Source organism: Engystomops pustulosus, chromosome 11 (genome assembly GCF_040894005.1).
Source record: "Engystomops pustulosus chromosome 11, aEngPut4.maternal, whole genome shotgun sequence".
Taxonomy (NCBI): Eukaryota; Metazoa; Chordata; class Amphibia; order Anura; family Leptodactylidae; genus Engystomops; species Engystomops pustulosus.
Genome location: NC_092421.1, coordinates 62,612,222 through 62,627,636, shown reverse-complemented (window position 1 = coordinate 62,627,636; position 15,415 = coordinate 62,612,222). Strand labels below are relative to the sequence as shown.

The following is a 15,415-nucleotide window of genomic DNA, read 5'->3' as shown; positions in this document are numbered from 1 at the left end:
TTGATGAAAAATGCAGCTTAATCGAATGGTAAACATGCAAAAATATGTGCACTTTTAATGTGTTTAAAAATGGACTAAGAATGCACTGTGTGACCACACCCTTATGCGAGTCCCAACCCTACACTTTTGCATTGCAATGCAAACGTCTGGGCTCGACCCAATCACATCTGTGTTTCAACTGAAATGCATGGAATTGGTAACCGGCACACAGTGTTCTGCATTAGGGTGAAGACACATGTGGCGTTTTTAAGCCGTTTTTAGTTAGTGCGTTTTCAGATCGTAAAAAATGCATGCGTTAAAAAACGCATTCGTTTTTTAAAAACGCATCAGTTTTGTGAAAACGCATGCGTTTTTGTCCTTTTTAATTGCGCAATTTCGGAAAAATGGACAAACGGATGCGTTTTCATAAAACTGATGCGTTTTTTAACGATCTGAAGACGCACTAACTAAAAACGGCCTAAAAACGCCACGTGTGTCTTCACACACTTATTTCCATGCAAAACATGTGGTTCTGGGTACCGATCGCATGTGTCTCAGTTAGAACAGGGAGGGTACTTGTCTCAGTTCGGCGCACACAGATAGGTGACATACACAAGATGAATCCAAAAACGGGGGTATTTTATTTCGTATCTCTGGAACACAACGCGTTTCGGAGTCTACAATGACTCCTTTATCAAGTGGATAAATACTGCAGCGCGGGTGAAGGGCCGATTCCCCGAAGAACACATATGCAGTTGGGACGAGCCCCAACATTTGCGTTCCATTTCTAAATCCAAAGCCAGCGGCGGAACGTGTGAATGCAGTCTCGGGCACATATATTTTTCCGAAACAATCTAAAAATGGGATTCACCATTCCGAACACAAGCATTTAGCTCCAAGGCTGCATTTGCACGTTCCATTAGAAATGCGTTTTGAAACGCAATGCAAACGGTACAGGGAGCGGGACACGTGATTGGTTACCAGCACCGCATGTTTTGCATTTAAACAATGCAAAACGTGGTGCTTGCTGCCTATTACATGCGTCTCCTATGAAAGGCCGATACAATCAGCACAAGCCCCCACCTGTTCTGATTGCACTGTGTTTCAAAACTGTGTCGACTTTTGAGAAAGCTCCTCCCTCTTGCTCTTGAATTGCGTTACAAAACGCAATTCAAACACAAAACGTGAGCCCCAGCCCGTATGTTGAAACCCAACCTGTGTGTCCAGTGGGTCCAGCAGCCCACTGATGCACAGCGTCGGACTGACCTGTGAGCTGTTCCGGAAACCTTGTGTCTCATTGGCATTGGTTAAACTTGGTCATCATAGGGCGGCTAAGGTCCTGGCCCGGACCAACCCCACCGCGTGATCAGACATTCATCTCCTATGTAATGTCTCACATGTTTAGTTGACACTTGTGATATATTAGCAGACTCCTGTTGAGCTTGTAAGTTACTCATGATCCCAATCATGAAAAGGTTAAACTGGCTGTCATTATGCTGCAGGGTTTATTCTATATTGCGGGGGTTGTAAAATGTATATGGTTGGCTTTTATGTCAGTGTTAGTGTTACTGACCATCTAGATGTCTCTGTTATGTTTGCTGTGTGTTTTATAGATATGATGTCACTTCTGTAGCTATATACTGCTTCTCTCTTATCACACAACGCAGGACTGAGCTATATAACTGGCTTTCCTAAAAACCTAAAGTGCATCAACGCAGAGGAAACGGCACTTCCCCCCCAGACTGCAGCGTCCTCCCTTGATTTTTCTCTCTTGTCTTGGGAGGCAGTGCTTCCTGAGCGGAGCCCCTGGCACATTATACAGCACAGCAGCTTGTAGGGGGCTAATGAAAGTGTGGGAAAGTCCTAGAAAGAAACCCAATCCCCCAGCAGGGAAAGATTGATCTGCTCCTGCGCTCCCCACCCCCTGCTTCCTCTTCACCTCCGCCTGCCAGGGAGCCTCCAGTTTCAGTCATTCAATCTTCTGGCTGGAGTTCACTGCATGTAGCCATGTGATTGTCTGGAGCTGATCACAGATACGAGTCGTTCATGTGCATCATCACATGGAGGCGGCTGGACATCAGACACAGTTACTGGAAGTGATAAGTAAGGGCCTGACTGTGATAAGCCATAATCGTCAGACACAGAGAGCGGATTAAAGGGAACCTGTCAGCACCCTGGTCACATATAAACGCCTTGAAGGGAGAGTGTCCTGCTGGATAAGATCTGTGACCTGAATGCAGATAAATCTGTAAGTGCACCATGGGTGTGTCCATTAGGTTGGGTGCACCATTATTTGCCCACACTTCCCTCTTGTTGTCCTCCTCCCTTGTAGATAAGTGCACCCCAAAAATAGTGCAGCAAAATAGTGCAAAAAAAATAGGTCAGTTTTCCTATATATTAAAATTCAGACTTTAATTCCTTGGAAAGACCTGCTTCTGAGGCAGGAGACTTCCCCTGCAAGGACATATGTATAGTTTTCTGTGTGACCTAGGAGCTCTCTAGGGTGGTGGCACACGTGGCGTTTTGAACCCATTTAGGCACCTTCCACACTTGCGTTGCAGATCACGTCAGAGTTTGATCAGGGAGCGATCAGGGTTTGGTCAGTGAAAAACGCGCATTTTTCATCAGAGTGCAATCAGTTTTCAGTCAGAGTTTGTTCAGTGTCTCAGTTTTTCACGCGCATTATCTGGAGGACTCAGGGCTGAGCTCTATCTTTTCTATGGCAATTGATGCGTGAAAAACGCATTGCACTTGCAAGTGTCTCGGAGTGCAATGCGTTTTTGATGCATCTCCATAGACTTGTATGGCGCGTGATTTGCAAAAGTAGAGCATGTCGAGATTTAAACGCGTGTTAAAAAAAACGCGCGTGTGTGCGTGAAAAAAATGCAAGTCTGAAAAAGCCCATTGATTACAATGGGTCAGAGTGCAATGCAAGTTCTGTGCGTCAAAAGCACGCGCAGAAAACGCACGTGAAAAACGCAAGTGTGAAAGGGGCCTTAGTCGTGCGTTTTCAGATCGTAAAAAATGCATGTATTTTTTGAAAATACATCCGCTTTTGTCCGGTTTTCCCAATTATCTTAATAAACGGCCAAAAATGAATGTGTTTTTTCCGATCTGTAAACGCATGTCTATAAACGGGTTCAAAACAGGTGCCTCCCCTCTTAAAGAGAATGTGCCCAAACCACAACCAATAACCACTTATTTATCACATAGTGTCATACTGGCAATTTAAGCAGGAACTTATTGGTCCCTGCTCTGTCACGTTTTACAATGGTATCAGCATCCCGAGGACACCAATACAGTTGAGAAACACAAAAGTAGAGAAATTCAGTGTATCATTGTAGCGTCTATCCAAGGTCCACATTTTCTTACTCTGCCTGTAGCTAGAGGCAGCCAAGGACGTGTCGCTGTGAAATAGCTCTGAATGTGGCACATCTTGGGCTGCCCCAGACTGCAGGAGGAGGCCTTGAGTCCTGTACGGCAAACTCTGTTCTGGGATCTGATGGCTCTGAGTACCACCTCTGACGACCTTGCCATAGGTTCACCACCACTGACTTACAGCAAGGGCCAAATTTATAAGGGCTTGTACCCGTTATATCTGGCAGACAAGCCCTGAAATGGGCACAGTCCTTGGCGCACCCTCGATTACATACATAACATATGTCAAGGTGGATGCACCCAGCAGGGTGCATAGAGGGGAAGCTGAGGTGTACTCGTGTATCTGTGCAGGCGTCTGGAGGACCAGAGATGACTCCTATGAGGCTTGTAAGGATATTTTCTCCACATTTCCCAGGGTTTGGGGTAGTAGAGCCATTAATGCTTAGTGAGTTCTATACCACATACACAGCGGATCCTGATGAAGAACACATGTGGTGTCATATCCCGCCTCTGGCGTGTCCGTGTATTACATGTGCAATTCATTAACTCTTTGCCGCCACAACAAGTTCTGCTTTGATACCCAAAACACAAGCGCACACAGGCACATGTTCTGCTTTAATTACAGGAGTTGCAAGAGTTAATTAAAGGACGTCTCCAGAGGAAAACATTTCACATTTTAATAAATTACAGCGATTCCATTTCTACTAAAGATGTACTAGTACTTACCGTATATATACTCGAGTATAAGCCGACCCGAGTATAAGCCGAGGCCCCTAATTTTACCACAAAATACTGGGAAAACCTATTGACTCGAGTATAAGCCGAGGGTGGGAAATGCTTTGTTCACAGCCTCTCCAGTATATAGCCAGCCAGCCAGCCCCTGCCCCCAGTGTATATAGCCAGCCAGCCCCTGCCCCCAGTGTATATAGCCAGCCAGCCCCTGCCCCCAGTGTATATAGCCAGCCAGCCCCTGCCCCAGTGTGTATAGCCAGCCAGCCCCTGCCCCAGTGTGTATAGCCAGCCAGCCCCTGCCCCAGTGTGTATAGCCAGCCAGCCCCTGCCCCAGTGTGTATAGCCAGCCAGCCCCTGCCCCAGTGTGTATAGCCAGCCAGCCCCTGCCCCAGTGTGTATAGCCAGCCAGCCCCTGCCCCAGTGTGTATAGCCAGCCAGCCCCTGCCCCAGTGTGTATAGCCAGCCAGCCCCTGCCCCAGTGTGTATAGCCTGCCAGCCCCTGCCCCAGTGTGTATAGCCTGCCAGCCCCTGCCCCAGTGTGTATAGCCTGCCAGCCCCTGCCCCAGTGTGTATAGCCTGCCAGCCCCTGCCCCAGTGTGTATAGCCTGCCAGCCCCTGCCCCAGTGTGTATAGCCTGCCAGCCCCTGCCCCAGTGTGTATAGCCTGCCAGCCCCTGCCCCAGTGTGTATAGCCTGCCAGCCCCTGCCCCAGTGTGTATAGCCTGCCAGCCCCTGCCCCAGTGTGTATAGCCTGCCAGCCCCTGCCCCAGTGTGTATAGCCTGCCAGACCCTGCCCCAGTGTGTATAGCCTGCCAGACCCTGCCCCAGTGTGTATAGCCTGCCAGACCCTGCCCCAGTGTGTATAGCCTGCCAGACCCTGCCCCAGTGTGTATAGCCTGCCAGACCCTGCCCCAGTGTGTATAGCCTGCCAGACCCTGCCCCAGTGTGTATAGCCTGCCAGACCCTGCCCCAGTGTGTATAGCCTGCCGCCGCTGCCGGACAGATCGCTCAGAAGATATACAGGGGTCGCCGGAAAGGTGAGTTTAGATATATATATTTTTTTGACTCGAGTATAAGCCGAGTTTGGGGTTTTCAGCACATTTTTTGTGCTGAAAAACTAGGCTTATACTCGAGTATATAAGGTAATATGTTTCCGGTGGCCACATTAGAATGAGTGCTGGTAGGAGCCGCCATCCTCTGCTGTGGCTCTTCAACAGGGGGCAGCACTGAGACCTATCATAACCCTACAGAACGGAGTATATAAGGGCTGAGAGATCTGATGTCATAAGATCTGGGTATGTACTTAAAGGGGTTGTACAGAGGCTCGAAAACATGGCTGCTTTCTTCTAAAAACAGCGCCACACATGACCATGATCTGTGCCGGTATTGCAGGTCAGCTGTTTAGAAATGAATCGAGCCAAGCTACAACACTGCCCAATAACTATACTCAGGTGTGGGGCAGGTTAGTTTAGAAGCAAGCAGTCATGTTTTTCCACCTCCAGACAACCCCTTTAAGCCACAGTTTGAAATTTATACAAGAAAATAGGAAAAATGCAGTTTGGGTTTCTACAATCGGTGTCATTCTGCAGCTGACGATGGATTGAGATACTTACAAGCTGCAGGAGATGAATGTTTTAAACTTTTTGCTAAAAGGTCTTAGAGATGTTTGCATCTTCATTAGCTCTATTTATTTTAAACCAAGGTTAATGTCTGCCAGGGGTCTTCCTACTAGGGTCTGCCGGGGGTCCTCCTCCTACTAGGGTCTGCCGGGGGTCCTCCTCCTACTAGGGTCTGCCGGGGGTCCTCCTCCTACTAGGGTCTGCCGGGGGTCCTCCTCCTACTAGGGTCTGCCGGGGGTCCCCCATGTAGGATCTACCCCCTGTGGTCCCCCATGTAGGATCTACCCCCTGTGGTCCCCCATGTAGGATCTACCCCCTGTGGTCCCCCATGTAGGATCTACCCCCTGTGGTCCCCCATGTAGGATCTACCCCCTGTGGTCCCCCATGTAGGATCTACCCCCTGTGGTCCTCCATGTAGGATCTACCCCCTGTGGTCCCCCATGTAGGATCTACCCCCTGTGGTCCTCCATGTAGGATCTGCTTGGGTCTTCCCCACTCATGGATGATTGAATCTTTCACACTCACAGTGACAGGAAGGCGACTGTTTTCATACCGGGCCTGGAAAAGTATTGGGTAGGGGACGGGCCTGTGAAAGGAGGGGGACACATTATTCTCAGTATGAGGATCCTGTTTACTTTATGTTGTTCTGCTTCTTGTAATATGTGACAGGACGTGTACAGTGGATTCTAGTACAGAGGTTGTTGAGCTATAGATAAGTGATATGGATCATGCTGTGCTATGTATCCCTCCCATAGCGGCACATGCTGGCCATCATTGTATAACTCTTCCAAAGACTTAATTGCTTTATTGAATGAACAGTACGAGGAGCGGATCAGGGGTAAAGGAGTTTATATTTACTACTAATCCGCTACTAATATAATCGCACTGCTGCCGCGTGGACACAAAGTCACCTCTGAGACCACACGGACATTAAAAATACATTTTAAAGTTAATTTTATGTCTAATGTGCATTGGTTCTTTATTTTGGAATTGGGTAAGAGCTGTAAGTCATCAATGCATCAGTCCCGGTATCTAGCACTGGTTGTGTGTGATGTTTCCTTACTGCAGCAGCTCTTTACTTGTTTAAAGCACCATAATATGTGTGTACATGGCCAGCCTTGGGGAACTGCAGCCCATGTGGTTGTACAGGGCCCAGATCTGCAGGGGGCACAGACATGAGCACATACATTCCCCCAAAGCTCCCAAACGGCTCCCATTACATTCATCTTAGTTGTTTCTAAGCCCACAAAATGCAGACACAAATGAAGGGGTTGTCCACAGGGCACCTAATCACCGCACCAACTGTTTGGCCTTATCAGCATGGAGCTGGAAATAGTTGGCTCTGTGTTGTGTTGAGATATCAAAAGGAGCAAATCTGAAGCTGTGAAAGACAGACACAGCACAAAGCCATAGGGTTAAATGGCACATTGACCATCAGGGATCATACAGGGATCACCTATTTTAGTTTAATACTAGGTGCAAGGGAGTCCTGATTCTAGGTATGAAGGGGAGTCTTGCTGCTAGGTGCGGAGGGGGGGAGGCCCTGCTGCTAGGTGCGGAGGGGAGGCCCTGCTGCTAGGTGCGGAGGGGAGGCCCTGCTGCTAGGTGCGGAGGGGAGGCCCTGCTGCTAGGTGCGGAGGGGGGGGGGAGGCCCTGCTGCTAGGTGCGGAGGGAGGGGAGGCCCTGCTGCTAGGTGCGGAGGGGAGGCCAGGCCCTGCTGCTAGGTGCGGAGGGGAGGCCAGGCCCTGCTGCTAGGTGCGGAGGGGAGGCCAGGCCCTGCTGCTAGGTGCGGAGGGGAGGCCAGGCCCTGCTGCTAGGTGCGGAGGGGAGGCCAGGCCCTGCTGCTAGGTGCGGAGGGGAGGCCAGGCCCTGCTGCTAGGTGCGGAGGGGAGGCCAGGCCCTGCTGCTAGGTGCGGAGGGGAGGCCAGGCCCTGCTGCTAGGTGCGGAGGGGAGGCCAGGCCCTGCTGCTAGGTGCGGAGGGGAGGCCAGGCCCTGCTGCTAGGTGCGGAGGGGAGGCCAGGCCCTGCTGCTAGGTGCGGAGGGGAGGCCAGGCCCTGCTGCTAGGTGCGGAGGGGAGGCCAGGCCCTGCTGCTAGGTGCGGAGGGGAGGCCAGGCCCTGCTGCTAGGTGCGGAGGGGAGGCCAGGCCCTGCTGCTAGCGTTTACATGTTCCTGATTTCCAGGGGGTCTACCCAGCACTTATCACACTGTTGGTAACATTTCCATTACATAGATGGATTATTGGACCTGAGCTGTGAATTTTGAAGCAGGTCCTACTTCTGGCTGTGTTTTATTCTTTTATTGGTGGTGAGTGGACCTCAAACGCACATGACCCATGGGCCACAAACCACGAACCAAAGACGTTGTTAGTGACCCAAGAATGCACGCATGCCGGTAGAATTGATAGTGATAGTAAGCTCTGTGCAGCGCTGCGTAACCTGTGTGTGCTACATTAATAAAGAATTAGTAGTAGTAGTACATGTGCCAGGTTACTACACTGAGCACAGAGCCATCCGCCCCCAGCTCTGCGGGCCAGGACAATTGATAGGTTCACAGACTGGGTGTCCGTCCATCACCCATCAGATGGCAAGTCCTCAACATGTGATATACTTTGTGACATCACTCTTGCTCGTGCTAAGGCATTATCTATATAAAATAAGTTTTATGTAACCCAAATATATACCATATGTACTCAAGTATAAGCCAAGTTTTCAGCACATAGCCAGCCCCCTGTAGTGTATAGCCTGCCAGAGAGCCCCCAGTATGGCCAGCACTTAAAAAGAAAAAAAATAAACAGAGTACTCAACAATCTGACGCCCCGGGAAGCTCCTCTTCGGTCTTCACTGGAGCGGGGCTGTGCACACAAAGCTGTCGAGGACCTGGAGCCGGCACATGAGGACAGAAGAGGAGCTGCCCGGGGCATCGGAAAGGTGAGTAATCCGTTTATTTTCTTTTTTATATACCTGAGTATAAGACTAGTGGGGATGCTATATGCTATAGGGGGGCAGGCTATATACTACAGTGGGGCAGGCTGGCTATGTACTACAGCCAGGCTATATGCTACAGTGGGGATTCTTCTGGAGAGGAGCTACATGCTACAGGGGGGCAGGCTGGCTACATGCTACAGGGGGACAGGCTGGCTACATGCTACAGGGGGGCAGGCTGGCTACATGCTACAGGGGGGCAGGCTGGCTACATGCTACAGGGGGACAGGCTGGCTACATGCTACAGGGGGGCAGGCTGGCTACATGCTACAGGGGGGCAGGCTGGCTACATGCTACAGGGGGGCAGGCTGGCTACATGCTACAGGGGGGCAGGCTGGCTACATACTACAGGGCGCTTGCTAAATACTGGAAGCCTGTGACCAATGCATTTCCCACCCTCGTCTTATACTTGAGTCAATAGTTTTTCCCAGTTTTTGGGCTTATACTCCGGTCGGCTTATACTCAAGTAAATACGGTAAATGATTTTGTGAGGATAGGACCTCTGCTGTGACAAAGAGGAGACCATGATGAATGTGTGATTCATAGCCACCGACAGGGACTTCCAGAAGTGAAGAGCGGTCTCATCTCTTCCGGTCTAGGCATTTCCTGGCTGCAGATTGTAGTAATCCCCTCTCAGTGCGGCGCATTGTGGGGTCTCCACCACTCTACTGCTATGGATGTGACTGCTCGGGAAGGAAGGAGTCGGATCAGATAAGATAAACCCATCCCGGAAGATCTTTGCAGCAATACATCATACGTGTCTGGGCTGAGAGCACATTATGTAGTAATTACCTGTGAAACAAGCTACATATCCCACAATGCAATGCACAGCGACACATCCTCCTGCAGCTGGAAACCTTCATGGCCCTCCCTGATCCGTTTATGACCACAGCGACTTGTAACATCCTTATAATTTACCGTAGTGAATGCATCTCACACGTCGTCTTTGTGTGAGATGATATCATGGAAAATATTTGTTTGATAAAATAAAGGGGAAACTGGCATGTGAACGCTGCCCTATAAATAGACCGCTGCATTACATAATGAGATGGCATCTGTTAGGAAAGACTTACTCATAGTGTGCACCAAGACCAAGGGGTGGGGGAGATTGATCAGGGCAAGTGTCAGGGAGCAGATGCCCTGAGCAGAGAGTCCAGGTCTTGGTTTTTAGAGAGATTTTAAGAAATGAAAGAAGTGACCTGATTGGTGCTTTGGTCAGTTTGTTCTTTGTCTTTGGATATTTCAGGTTCAGAGCTATAATGCCTTATTCTAAAGAGAGTTCATTATAGGGGTATTCCTCCCACGGAGACAAGATTATTAAATATACTCAGAATAACAAAATAACATTCTCTGCTTCAGTGTTATTAACAAAAAATACATCTTTTCACAGATATGGTTGGATTCTTCTCATGAATAGCTTCTCTTATCTGCACACTGCAGTGCTCTCTGCCTCCTGACCCCCCCCCCCCCCCCCCCCCGCATTACAAGATTAGCTCAGACACAGGCACTTCCTGCCGGCAACCAGCAGAGTGCAGAGACTTGCTGTACAAGCTACCGATAGAAAAGGTCTTTATCAAGGTCTTTATCCAGGAGGGAGACATATAGCAGAGCTGACTGTGTGTGTTATAGGCGAGTTAGCAGAGTTCAGAGTGTGTCATTGTGTTTTATATCCACCTCATGGATCTCGTCATCTCTGATATATCTCATCTCTCTTTCTGGGTGACAGATACTAGTAGAATGTTAGGAAGCTAAATAGAAGTGTAGATAAACCTGTATCCTGATCATGTAAGCACATTGTCAGCACACAGCATCTTATAGCACAGAGGAATCATGTAGTGTCTGCTTAGAGAGTCCCCACACACATTCATGAATATTACACTGACGATCACTGAGTGATAGGCGCTAAAACAGCAATAAAACTGAATAAATTGTAAAGTAAGGGGTTAAAAATAATCTTTATTCTTTACAGGACCCTCATGAGTCTTTCTGGCTAGAAGTCATGTGACCCACAGCTCTGGTCAGTTACTTGGACACTTTATCAGGATAACTATAATATATGTGACTCTATTAGGGTTGTGTTCCTCCCCTGCTCAAGTTTCCAAAAAGTGGGCAACCACTTTATTGTGAAGGGGCTACTCCCACTGTCCCCCATCAATGCAGAAATCCTGGAATTTCCAAAGGGTTCGCTTACTTTTCCGTGCAACTACATGTCCTTCCAGACAGGAGACCTCTATAGTCCATTGATGGGCAGCTGTCACAGTACAAAGGGCCTTCCAGCGTCTTAAAGGAGATGATGGATGGCGTGGCTATGGTGTGAAAGCCAAACAGTCTTGTGTTTTTGTTGACACCTTGGCCACCATTTTTTACTCTCTCTTTAGAAAGTGATTAGCAATAAACATTAGTGTTTGCAGGGTCCTGCTGTGTGTGTGTGTGGTGCCAGCAGCCTTGGCACCTGCCCAAACAGCTTGGTGCACGTTGTATGTCATGTAGGTGCACAAATAACCGGGGTATTGTAGATGATTGCTAAAGCCTCAGGTTGCTTGCCTCTTGACTTGCAGCATAGGAATCGCTGACTTTTATTTCCCAGCATTATTGTAACAGCCTAGGGGGCATGCTGGGAGTTGTAGTTTTAACTAGACGGAGCCCATCTCAGATCTGAGTTGGTACCTTCTGCCAAATTTTGGACTGGTCCAGTGATTTGCACTTTGTGGTTCTCCATGGCCAGTGACAGGGGGTCCACAGGACCAGACATATGATGCAGGCTTTGTATAGATTGGAAACCTTCTTCACAGGTCTATTTCAGCTGTGTGTGAATGTTGTTGGGAGAATATGGGTGGCATCGGGAGCGCGGGTGCTCTCTGTTATGATTGTGTTTCCATGTACAGACAGTATTTACCTGTAGGGCATTCACTCTGACCCTCCCGTCTTTCATCACTTCACAATGTAGCCGACATGACTTCATCCTGATGACGTTCCATATGGTTGTGTCTGTCCCAAGTATTGTACGACTCGCTATGAGGAAATGGGCTATCCTGTATATGAGTCACCCAACTCCCTTCTGACTGTAGCTGTAAAATCCTGCGAGAATCCGAACAGAAGCTGTGTAATAGTTGTGGGATAACTCATGGCCATATACCCAGGGTCACAGAGTAGTCTGCCATATAATAATATTGTGAGCTTTTACTGACCCCAGGACCTGGTTTGGTCATTACTGTTCTGTTCCATCATAGGAGCCAAAGAATGGAAAGACTGTAGTGGATAACTATATAGGCTGTTTGGGCAGTAGGCCGGGACCCAAGTCTGCTAGGGGGCCCATATCCACCCACCAAATATTACACTAAGAGCTTCACCTGTGATATCCTTGTAATCTGTTCCTGCTCACAATACACATGTAGACAAAAGCCATTGAGGACCTTTACAAGTTCTCTAAAGGTCCTGTAACCACAGATTGTAAGCAGCAGAAGGGGCACATCCTCCATTCCCCAGGAAGCTTGAGTCTAGTACCACATGTAGGAAGTGATTGTAGGGGCCGTAATATTCATAGAGCCCAGGGCTCAATTTGCCTCCGTGGAAAGAATACTAAAATCTGAGCAATTTGCTAATGATTATTTTTAATTACTTTAATTACTATTATGGGGTCAGTCCGGTGCCCATTACAGTACCTTTCATTTTGCCAAAATAAAGACGGGCCTTTACACGGATACAAACATATCCTCAGTTAGTTGCCGCTCCTAGAAAGTCTCTGTTACATGGTCACAAGGGGGGAAGCTATCAATCCCGGCACAGCCATGGGGAGACCACATGTAAAGACACAAGTACATTGCACTAATAGTAAAGATTATAAAGATTTATAACGATATAAACCTCTCACTCTGTAGTGGTGAGAATAACTCAGCTTTGTTTTGCTCTCAGCTAGTATTCAGTAGGGTCACAACCTCTGGCTTTTGTGGGGGGAGATGACTGACAGGAAGACTATATGAGCACATGCATAACCAACAGAGTCCTGGTCACATGTGCTTCACTCTGATATCCCATGAAAAGGTTCTCGTCCTGTCTCCCCGCTGCTCTCCTTTATGAGGAGTAGTTTGTTTTCAGGTCTAGTAATAGGTGGGTTGTTATGTGATTTACTATAGAGATTATACAGGATAAATTTCTGTGTATAAGATTAGACTAGACTAAAAGTCGGTGCATTGCAGCAGTTTTACTTTTTATCGCTGCATTGCAGAGTGAGAGCACAGGAGAAAAGATTTCTGCAGATCTTATCCTCATACTGAGACTTCCACCCACATAGAATATCGACCTGTTTTATGACTTTACTATAATTGGTGCATACCTCCCAACTTTTAAGGGAGGGAAAGAGGGACAAGAGGGCGGCGCGCTTCGCGCGCCGCGGCGATTTTTCCCATGTAAGCCACACCCACTTGCCACGCCCCTTGCCACACCCCTTATCAATTACAGAAATTCACTAATAATCTTTTCCTTCATATTTATATATTACGTTGGTAAATAACATAATTTTGGAATCACTGACCGTATGTTTACGGTTGTATCTCTATGGAGAGGGGCAGGAGCGAGCCACTTCTCCTCTCCCATGCACCAGTGCGCGCGACTGAATGCATCTTTGAATGCATCACCCCTTAAGGACGCAGCCACTTTACATCTTAAGGCTCAGTCCCATTTTTTTGATTCTGACCTGCGTCTCTTTATATGGTTCTAACTTTTGAACACTGTTACTTATCAAAGCGATTCTGAGACAGTTTTTTTCCCCACATGTTGTACTTCATTTTAGTGGTAAATTTTGGCTGATAAGTTTTGCGTTTATTTACAAAAAGAAGAAAAAAATGATGAATTTTTAGAAAAATTTGCCATTTTCGAAATTTTAAATCACAGCGTTTTCAGGCAGATAGATTTACCACCTAAATAACTTGCAGAATAACATTTCCCATTTGTCTACTTTACATTTTCATCATTTTTGAAATGTTTGGATAATTTATTTTGATGTCACGCGGCCTACAAATCGAATAGCGATTTTCCATATTTTCAGAATTGACTATTTTGGGGATAAATACTGTTTGAAATTTAATTTTACATATTTAGCATCAAAAACCCATTTTCAAATCTGCACCCCACAAACTATCAGAAACAGCATTTACAAAGATTGTTAACCCCTTGAGATCTTCATAGTAATTGAATCAAAATGGCGGTGAAATTTAGAATGGTCAAATTTTGTCGGTTATACGATCATTTAGCCCTAAAATTTACACATTTCCAAAAGATAAAAAGAGAAAACCCACCATACAATTTGCTCTACAATTTCTCCTGAGAGCAGCGACCCTCCACATGTGGACATTACTTGTGTTATGGGGGCACAGCGAGGTGCAGAAGGGAAGGAGCGCCCTGCAGCTGCCAGGATTTTAGTTTTATGGTTGCCCCCTTTTGAAGGCTATAACATTTTCGCTTTTCCGTTATTTGGGTCATGTGACGGCATTTTTTTGCGCGATGAGATGCTTTTTCCAGTGTTACCATTTTGGGGTTGGTATCACCTATTGTTGAAAATTTAGGAACTTTTTTTGAGGTCATGAGTAGAAAAGCATCAATTCTGTACTGGATTTTTTACTTTTTTTTTTTTTTGGTGTTCACCGTATAGCCTAATAATCCTGTTATCTTTATTCTATGGGTCGATATGATTACGGGGATACCAGACATGAATATTTTTTCTTATGTTTTACTAAATTTGCCAAATAAAACCCTAATGTGGGGAAAAATCTATCATTTTTGTATCGCCGTCTTCCAAGTGGCATAACATTGTTACGTTTTTGGCTACAGAGCTGGTTGATGTCTTGTTTTTTGCGGGACATGTTGTAATTTGCAACAGTATAATTCTGGAGTACATATGTTTTGTTGATCACTTTTTGTTGCATTTTTAGTAGGATATAATAGGTAAAAATCCTAATTTTTGGCGGGTTTTTAACGTTTTTTTTTACGGCATTCATCATATGGGTTCAATAGTTATTTAGTTTTATTCTATGGATTGTTACGGATGCGGTGATACTATATATGTGGGGTTTGTGTTATGATTTAGACTTTTTTGAGCGTTATATGTCTCTTTATATGTTTTGGGGCTTATGGGCATTTTTAGTGATTTCTAAAGTTATTTTTTATTGAAAAACATTTTTTTTACATTTTTTTACTTGATCCACCATGGGATATGAACAAGCAATCATCTGATTGCTTGTTCTTGATAATACTCTGCAATACTAATGTATTGCAGGGTATTATCAGTGCCAGCCTATGCAGATGCATAGGCTGACACTTTGCCTTTAAGATGACGTCACAGACGCCATCTTAAAGGCAGTGCCTTCAAACTTCTCTGGGGCGCGGGGGGGGGGCGATCGTGGGGTAAAGACCCCAGAAGGCAGGTTAACTGCCGCGGTCGCGTTGACTGCGGCATTTAACGTGTTAAACGCCCGCGATCGGAGCCCACTCCGACCGTGGGTGTTAGCCGGGAATGTCAGCGGTAGATTACCGCTGAAATCCCGTGGCTAGCGATGCCGATTCGGCTCCTGTGCAGAGCTGAACCGGCATCGTCTCTGCGCAGTAGCTGTACTGCACTGAGCGCTATTCGCGGGAAGCTGCGCAGTACAGCTACGGCGCAGAGCGCTAAGGGGTTAAGTTGACCAAACTAATTATTCAGAGAAACTTTTTTAAAATGTGCCTACCTTCTT

General features: G+C 47.0%; 1 protein-coding gene across 3 annotated transcripts in view; it reads left to right on the top strand.

Moving 5' to 3' along the window:
• Positions 1-15,415, top strand: part of SLK (STE20 like kinase) — a 49,581-nt gene that overhangs the window by 3,991 nt on the left and 30,175 nt on the right. The window lies entirely within an intron of this gene.